Source organism: Nyctereutes procyonoides, unplaced genomic scaffold (genome assembly GCF_905146905.1).
Source record: "Nyctereutes procyonoides isolate TBG_1078 unplaced genomic scaffold, NYPRO_anot_genome, whole genome shotgun sequence".
NCBI classification, from domain to species: Eukaryota; Metazoa; Chordata; class Mammalia; order Carnivora; family Canidae; genus Nyctereutes; species Nyctereutes procyonoides.
The window spans coordinates 5,569,623-5,578,677 of NW_026575029.1; positions in this window are offsets into that span (position 1 = coordinate 5,569,623).

Genomic DNA, 9,055 nt, shown 5'->3' on the forward strand with positions numbered 1-9,055 from the left:
AGGAAAAGGTGGCCATTTTTTCCCATTATAAACTAAAATTGGCTAAACACTGTACATTTGTTATTGGAAAAAGAGTAGAACTCTTTTTGTTTTAAAACCCATTAATTAATTTATTTGTTTATTTAAGATTTTATTTATTTATTCATGAGAGACACAGAGTAAGAGGCAGAGACACAGGCAGAGGGAGAAGCAGGCTCCCTGTGGGGAACCTGATGCGGGACTCCATCCCAGGACCCTGGGATCATGACCTGAGCCAAAGGCAGATGCTCAACCACTGAGCCACCCAGGTGCCCCATAAACCCATAAAATATATTTAAACCTACCAAAGTGCTTTGCAAACAGGTAACTGGCCTGCAGTGTCTTCCCACAATCAGCCAAGCGGTTCACCCTAATCCATGTGCTTACTTAGGGCTCAGGACTCAGAGCTTACTTAGGGCTATGTCCAGTACTTTACCCCTGAAATACACTTTTGAAATTCTGGATGAAGGGTGAGTGGGACGAGAATGAGAAGTCCCAACACCAAACGAAGAGGGGCAGAATGAATAGGTAAGCAGAAAAGAACTAACCAGCATCTCTTGGCTATGTCCTCTTCTCTTTTGTCTTCTCTTCTCTTCTCTTCTCTTCTCTTCTCTTCTCTTCTCTTCTCTTCTCTTCTCTTCTCTTCTTTCTCTTCTCTTCTCTTCTCTTCTCTTCTCTTCTCTTCTCTTCTCTTCTCTTCTCTTCTCTTCTCCTCTCCTCTCCTCTCCTCTCCTCCTCTCCTCTCCTCTCCTCTCCTCTCCTCTCCTCTCCTCTCCTCTTCTCTTCTCTTCTCTTCTCTTCTCTTCTCTTCTCTTCTCTTCTCTTCTCCTCTTCTCTTCTTTCTCTTCTCTTCTCTTCTCTTCTTCTCCTTTTCTTTCTTTCTTTCATTCATTCATTCTTTCTTCTTCTTCTTCTTCTTCTTCTTCTTTCTTGCTTTCTCTCTTTCTTCTCTTTTTGGTTTCTCTTCTAACCAAATGTTCATAGAAGCTTTATTGCTTTTTTTTTTAGAAGACAGCATTGCAGAAAGTATTATTTATTTTTAAAAACACTTTACTGAGCTATGATTGACAAAAAAAGTTATACATATTTAATATATACATCTTGATGAGTTTTGAGATGAGCATACATCCATGCAACCATCACCCTGATCTAGGCCATTGAGGCTCAGAGAAGTTTAGCAAGTTTCAAAAGTCATACAGGTTTTATCAGCTCCCAAACCCATAAAATTGGGCATGGAAGTTGTGCAGGGTCATCTGCCTGGAAAGCCAAAGTGCCATCAGGAGGAAGAGGAAGAGGGGGACCTGGTTGGCTCAGTGGTTGAACATCTGCCTTGGGCTCAGGTCGTGATCCCAGGGTCCTGGGACTGATCCCGCATTGGGCTCTGTGCATGGGGCCTGCTTCTCCCTCTGCCTATGTCTCTACCTCTCTCTCTGTCTCTCTCATGAATAAATAAATAAAATCTTAAAAAAAAAAGAAAAAAGAGGAAGAGGAAGAATGGGAATAGGTGATGGTGCGGGGGGCAGGCAGGGGAGTGCCAACTGGTGAGAAGTCACAGGTCACACGGAAATGGGAAAAGTCGGTGACTGCAAAGCTGGATGCTATGCTAGTGATGAGGAAAAGAGGCAGAAAGGGAATTCCCATACAGCCTAGCCATTTTGAGAGTGATGAAAGGAAGAAACTGGAAGCTCAGAGAACAGGCTGATGTGGAAAATAGGAAGCAGGAGAATGGGTGGGGGAGCAGGGGTAAGGCTAGTGGCCCGGAGGTAGGAAGTACGGAGCTTTTGCTGTGGTCATTCTGGAGAGGTCGGTAGTGATAAGAAAGTCTGAATCCCCATATACATTGGAAGGACACGTGTGAATCGTGTGTCCCCACACAAGCCTTCCCTCTACTAATAATCTTAATGAAAGTTTCCACTTTTATTACTTAAAAAATCACCTACTGGATGTTTAAAAGCTTGGATTCTGCAGGCGAGTAGCAATTTCTGGAACTGTTCTTTAAGAAGAATTTCTAGAGCGTTTTAGTTTTTATTTTATGTGGAGATCTTTTTTCTTTTTTCTTTTACAAACTCTCCAACACTGGAAACCAGCATGTTAAAGACTACTGATTCCAGGAATTCCCTGCAGGGTCCTAAGTACCTGGAACTGGTGTTCAAAAGATCATTAAGAGCAGAGCATCTCTTCATTCTCTGGAGTTCCTGGTAATTTCTGTTTAAAGACCTAGACTCTAGCAGAGTTAATATTTACAGTGAGGTAATATATTATTTACATGGGCCCCAGACACCAAAACATCTATAAATTCACACATAGTTAACCTCCATCTGCTCCTTCCTTTCTTTACTTATTAAGTCAATTCAAGACTTGGACTATTATTAGATACAAGGTTCTTTCAATAATTTCCCACGCAAGCCCTTTAAGATGAAAGTTTAAAAAAGGGGGCACCTGGGTGGCTCAGTCGGTTAAGCATCTGCCTTCAGCTCAAGTCATGATCTCAGGGTCCTGGGATCGAGCTCTGCTTTGGGCTCCCTGCTGAGAGGGGAGCCTGCTCTTCCCTCTCCCTCTGCTTGCTGCTCCCCCTACTTGTGCTTGCTCTCTCTCTCTCTCTGTTAAATAAATACAATCTTTTAAAAAATAGAAAATTTCTTTAAAAATGAAGGACTTGCCAAATTCCCATTTAACATTTAGGAACCTTTATGGGTTTCAGAAGAAGTGGTTCTGGGTAAGTTAAATGATAAAAATGTGAAAGACAAATAAATTACCATTTTGTCTTTTGGGATTGCATACAAATTGCAGGGGAAGAAGTGGATTCCAGGGGATGAAGCTTCCTCCAGATTATAACAAGCTTTTCCTAAGGATTTTCAGGGGTGAAGGAGGGTGTATAGAAACACAGCTAATCTCAAAGGCAAATGATAGTGCTTGATAATATGGGCATTCATTAACATGAATTGACAAACTACATATTGCACAATATTTTTTTATTCATAGTTTTCAAGATTATTTTTAAATTTATGCACAAGCATTCTTAAGCAAGGATTTTCAACCAAGTCATAAAATACTGCACCTGCTGTTTCTTTTTCTGCACCTTCTGCAGCAACTCAGTGAGTCCAAGTCAGGCTGCCTGAGTGTCCAGGTGTTCGGGTGTCTCAAGATTTTACCCTTCGTTTAATCCAGCTCAGGCTACATGATCTGCTTACCTTTCAGGGAGCAGAATTAAGAGAATTTCCTGACTTAATTACACAGCAATGAGCAACTGAAAGCAGGTGGTGACTGGAAGGGCCTCTTGGGACCAGAGCAGTACACCGGTTTCAAAACTAATCCACACAAGAAACTGTACACAAATGTTTATAGATTCATTATTCATAAGAGCCAAAAAATGTTAACTCAAATGTCCATCAACTATTAAGTGGATGAATAAAATGTGGTATGTCCATACAAGGAAATGTTGTCTAGTAATAAAAGTAGAGGAAGAACTGATACACATTAAAATGTGGATAAATACAAATCACCAACATCAGGAATAGAAGGGGACATCACTACGAATCCCACTAATATTACAGGAATAATAGAGATTATTATGAAGAACTTTAAGCTGACAAGTTACTAACAGTTTAAATTAAGTTGGAAAAACTCTCTAAATAACTTATAAAAACTGATACAGGATGAAACAGGGAATTTGAATAGCCCGATATCTATTAAAGAAATTTAGGGGCACCTGGGTGACACAGTGATTGAGCATCTGCCTTTGGCCCAGGTCCTGGGATTGAGTCCTACATTAGGCTCCTTGCAGGGAGTCTGCTACTGCCTCTGCCTCCCTCTCTGTGTTCTTATGAATAAATAGGTAAAATCTTTTTTTTACAAAAGAAATTTAAATTATTATCAAAAACCTCAGGAAGGAAATTCTGATTTCATATTATTTCACTAGTGAATCCTATCAAATATTTAAGAAAAAAAATAATGTTTTTAAAAAACAGAGTAGGGGGAAACACTTCTAACTCATGTTGGGGGACTGGCATAACCCAAATGTCAATACTTGACCAAACATTACAAAGAAAGAAAAGAAAGAAAGAGAAGAAAATTAGAGGCTAATATCTCTCTTGATTCTAAACACAAGAGTCCTCAACAAAATATTAGTTAATCAAATCCAGCAATATATAAAAATGATAAGTATCATGACCAATTACTTTTACCCCAGGATTGCAAAGTTGGCCTAACATTCATAAAAATTAACCTATGTAGGGGCTCCTGGGTGGCTCAGTTAATCATCTAACTCTTGATTTCAGTTCAGGTCATAATTTCAGGGTCATGAAATCGAGCCCCAAGTCGGCCTTTGTGCTGGGTATGGAGCTTACTTATGATTCTTTCTCTCCCTCTGCCCTTCCCTGCACCTGCTCTTTCTCTCAAATAAATAATCTTTTTAATTTTTTTTATTTTTTAAAGATTATTTATTGATGAGAGACTCAGGGAGAGAGAAAGAGAGAGAGAGAGAGAAAGAGAAAGAGAGGCAGAGACATAGGCAGAGGGAGAAGCAGGCTCCATGCAGGGAGCCCAATGCAGGACTCAATCCTGGGTCTCCAGGATCACACCCTGGGCTGAAGGCAGGTGCTAAACCACTGAGCCACCCAGGCATCCCTAAATCTTTTTTAAAAAATATTTTAATATATTTATTTGACAGAGATAGAGAGAGCACAGCAGGGGGAACAGGACAGAGATAAGCAGGTTCCCCGCTGAGCAGGGAGTGTGATGTGGGGCTCAATCTCAGGACCCTGAGATCACAACCTGAGCTGAAGGCAGATGTTTAACTGACTGAGCCCCCTAGGTGCCCTTAAAATAAATAAATCTTTAAAAAATCAATCTGTGTAGTTTATCATGTTTATGGAATAGAAGACAGACACCACATAATTATTTCAACAAATGCAAAAAAAGTATTTGGAAAAAATTCAATACTCACTTATGAGAAAACAAAGAAAAAAGAAATCTATCAGCCAAATAGGAGAGAAGGAAAATCTTTCTACCTGATAAAGAGTATCTACAAAAACCCTAGAGCTAATATACTTGATGGTAAAGTATTCAATGGTTCCCTTCAAAGATCGGCAACAAAGGATATCCAGTCTCTCCATTTCTATTCTATTCAAGGTCTTAGCTCTTACAATAAAGCAAAGAAAAGAAATAAAAGACATGAAGATCAGAAAGAGAACTAAAATTGTCTCTGTTTGCAAATGTAAATGGTGGCTGCTATTCAGGAGACAGCAAGACAAAAAGTCCACACCACCTCAAGTGCAGCCTACAGGAACCTTTGCTGACACTTCTAAACCAGAGGCTAGTTCACACTCAAGCCTTCAAGGCTTCCATAACCATTCTGTGCAGATGCTCTCCCATTACAGACCTGCTAACTCTCTGGGTGTTCAGGTCTTGGGCTCCATAAAACTTGCAACTTCTATCTCCTTCCTGGTCTGGAGCAACCTGATGACCGACACCACATAGGTTTCCCTCTGTGTGCAGCACTGGCCCTAAATCAACTTCCAGTGGCTTATTCTAGCTTTTTAGCTTAATAGGCTTAGGCAATGTTATAATTTTCACTTTAAATGGTCATATGTATTTCAGAGACACTAGAAATGGAAAGTAATCTTTTATATTTAACCAGATATTAACCAATTTTTTCATTCCTTCCTTAATTTCCGTGTGATAAAATTGTCCTTTCCCTGAAGAACTTACATTAGAATTTCTTATAGTTATAGTTATATAGGGGCACTTGGTTGGCTCAGTTGTTGAAGCATCTGGCTTCAGCTCAGGTCATGATCCCTGCTTGGCAGGGAGCCTACTTCTCCCTCTCTCTCTGCTCCTCCCCATTTGTGCTCTCTGTCTGCCTCTATCTCTCTAAAATAAATAAAATCTTTAAAAAATTTCTTGTAGTATATGTCCACTGGCAATGATTTCCCTTAGACTTCTTTTATCCAAGATGTCTTTGTTTTATTTTCATTCTGCTGATTGATTGATTGGTTGATTGATTGATTTGAGAGAAAGGATGAGAGAACACATATTTTGCTGTCATTCTTGAGTGATATTTCATTAGATACAGAATTCTGAGTTGAATTTTTTTTTTCTGGCACTTTAAATATATTGTTCCATTGTTTTCTGACCTCTCATTGTTTCTGATGAATAGTCAGTGATAACCTGAACAATCGTTTCCCCCTTTGTCATTTTTCTCAGTCAACTTTCAAGGTTTTCTTTTTTTTAAAAAAATCTTTTTTTTAAAGATTTTATTTATTTATTCAGAGAGACACACAGAGAGAGAATGAGAGGTAGAGACACAGGCAGAGGGAGGGAGAAGCAGGCTCCATGCAGAGAGCCCGACGTGGGACTCGATCCAGGGTCTCCAGGATCACACCCTGGGCTGCAGGCGGCGCTAAACCTCTGCACCACCGGGGCTGCCCTCAAGGTTTTCTTTTTATCTTGGTTTTAAGCATTTGACTATATTGTCCGTATGCATGGCTTTTCTCATATTTATTCTGAGTGAATTTCCTTAATTTTCTTGAAGTTGAAATTCATGTTTTTCACCAATTTTCAGTCATTATTTCTTCAAATTGTGCTTGGCCCCATTTTCTTTTTTTTCTTTTGGGACTTTAATTATATATGTGCATAACCTTTTAATATTGTCACGTAGGTCTCTGAGTGTCTATTCGTTTTTTTCAACCACTTTTCTCTCTTTTCTTGAGAACTTGCCCCCAAGAAAATGAATAAATGTGGAATGGTTACACTGAAAAAAGAGCTGCTGATTAACTTCTGTTGATCACTGGACATATTCCTCTGTCATCTACATTTTGCTATTAAATCCATCCAATGGATTTTTGTTTGTTTGTATCTTTCAAATATTTCAGTTTTGTTTCATGTAGTACATTTCCCTTCTTCTTTTGTTTTGAATATCATAATTTTTTTTAATATCATAATTTTTTAAAGAATTTCAGCTTGATTCCTGTCACGGCTGGTGTTATGTGTTAATTTGACTGGGTCAGAGTGCTCATTTATTTGTTCAAATGTTATTCTTGATGTTTCCCTGGAGGTGTTTTGTGCTGAGATTTACATTTGAGTTAATGGGCTTTGAGTAAATCAGATTGCTCTATGTCATGTGGGTGGGTGGCATCCAATTAACTGAAAGCCTAAAGAGAACAAAAGCCTACTTCCCCCCAAGCAAGAGAGAATTCTGCAACAGATAATGTTCAGATTTCATCTGCATTGTGGTCTCTTCTCAGATCTATGGCAGACTGACTTTGGACTTTATCCTGTAACATCAGTTCAACCCTGGGTCGCCAGCCTGCTTGTTCACCCTGCTGATTTTGAACTTGTTAACTTCCATAATCTCATCAGCCAGTTCCTTAATATAAATCCCTCTCTTTCTCTCTCTCTCTCTGTAAATGTGCACATACACATCCTATCGGTTCTGCTTCTCAGGAAATTCTAATATAGTGTCTCTTTTCTGAAACTTTCTATCTTTTCATTCATTGTGAACATATTCTCCTTTTAGTTTGTGAGCATAGTTATTACAGCTGTTTTTAAATCCTTATGTGCTAAAAAATAAATAAATAAATCCTTATGTGCTAACTTCAATATCTTGGCTATCTCAAGGTAGATTTTTTTATCTTGAAAATGGGTCAAATGTTCTTGAACTTTTGGTATGTTGAATAATATTGGATTATATCTTGGATATAGGGCATATTGTATTGTGAAGACTCTGGATTCTGTTACAGACCTCTGAAAAGTGTCGGTTTTATTGATTTATTTTTAAAGGTTTTATTTGAGAGAGACAGAGGGAGCATAAGTTGGGGGAGATGCCGAGGAAGAGGGAGAAGCAGACTCCTTGCTGGGTGGGAGCCCAACATGGGGCTCAATCCCAGGACCCTGAGATCAGGACCTGAGCTGAAGTCAGACTCTTAACTGACTAAGCCACCCAGGCTCCTCCATTTTATTGTTGTATAGCTAGGCAATTATCTTGTTTATTTTTTAATTTTTAAATTAAATTTAATTTTTTCAATTATCTTGTTTAAATTCAGACTGCAAACTCTGTTTTTTGGGAAGCAGCTAAAATCTCAGTTCAGTTCTGCTGTCCTTAGCTGGACTGCCTTCAATCTGGTCTTGGTACATATGGATAAGAAGTCAAGGAGAGATTTGGGCAGTGTTAGACACAGACATGACTCTCCTTTTCCCTGGCACTCTCCTTTCTTGCCTTTGTCTGCCACTGTCCAGTGGCTATGTTTGTCCCAAACCAAAGTCTGTCTACTGTCTCTTCAGAAAAACTGCAGACTTTCTTTCTTTCTTTCTTTCTTTCTTTCTTTCTTTCTTTCTTTCTTTCTTTCTTTCTTTTTTCTTTCTTTCTTTCTTTCTTTCTTTCTTTCTTTCTTTCTTTCTTTCTCTTTCTTTCTTTTAAAGATTTTGTTATTTATTCACAAGAGACACACAGAGAGAAGCAGAGGCACAGGCAGAGGGAGAAGCAGTCTCCCTGAGGGGAACCTGATGGGGGACTCAATCTCAGGACCCCGGGATCATAATCTGAGCTGAAGGCAGATGCTCAACCACTGAGCCACCTAGGTGCCCCAAAACTGCAGATTTTCTTAGTAGGGTAACCAACTATCCTGGTTTGCCCAGAACTGAGAGTTTTCCCAGAATATGGAATTTCCAGTGCTAACCCTGGGATATCTCTGGGAATATTGGCTTGGTTGGTCACTCTAAGTTTTAGGCACTCTGTAAGTTGCAGACTGTGGTTAAAGACATGGAAACAAAGAACTCACCTTGTGCCATTTTTTCTTCCAGAAGCTCTTTTTGTCACTTTCCAGTGCCTTCAAGTTCAAGTATTGGCATTTTGTTGTTGTTGGGTTCTTTTTTGTATTTTGTTCAGAAATATCAATGTCATCTGTGGGAGAGCTGGTCTACTAGGAGTTTCCTTAGTCTTTACTGGAAACAAATGTCCCTTTAGTCCCTCTTACTTGACATACTGCAAACCCTACTCCATTTTTTTTCTCTGTCAGGCTGGGCTCCCCATTCTGCATAG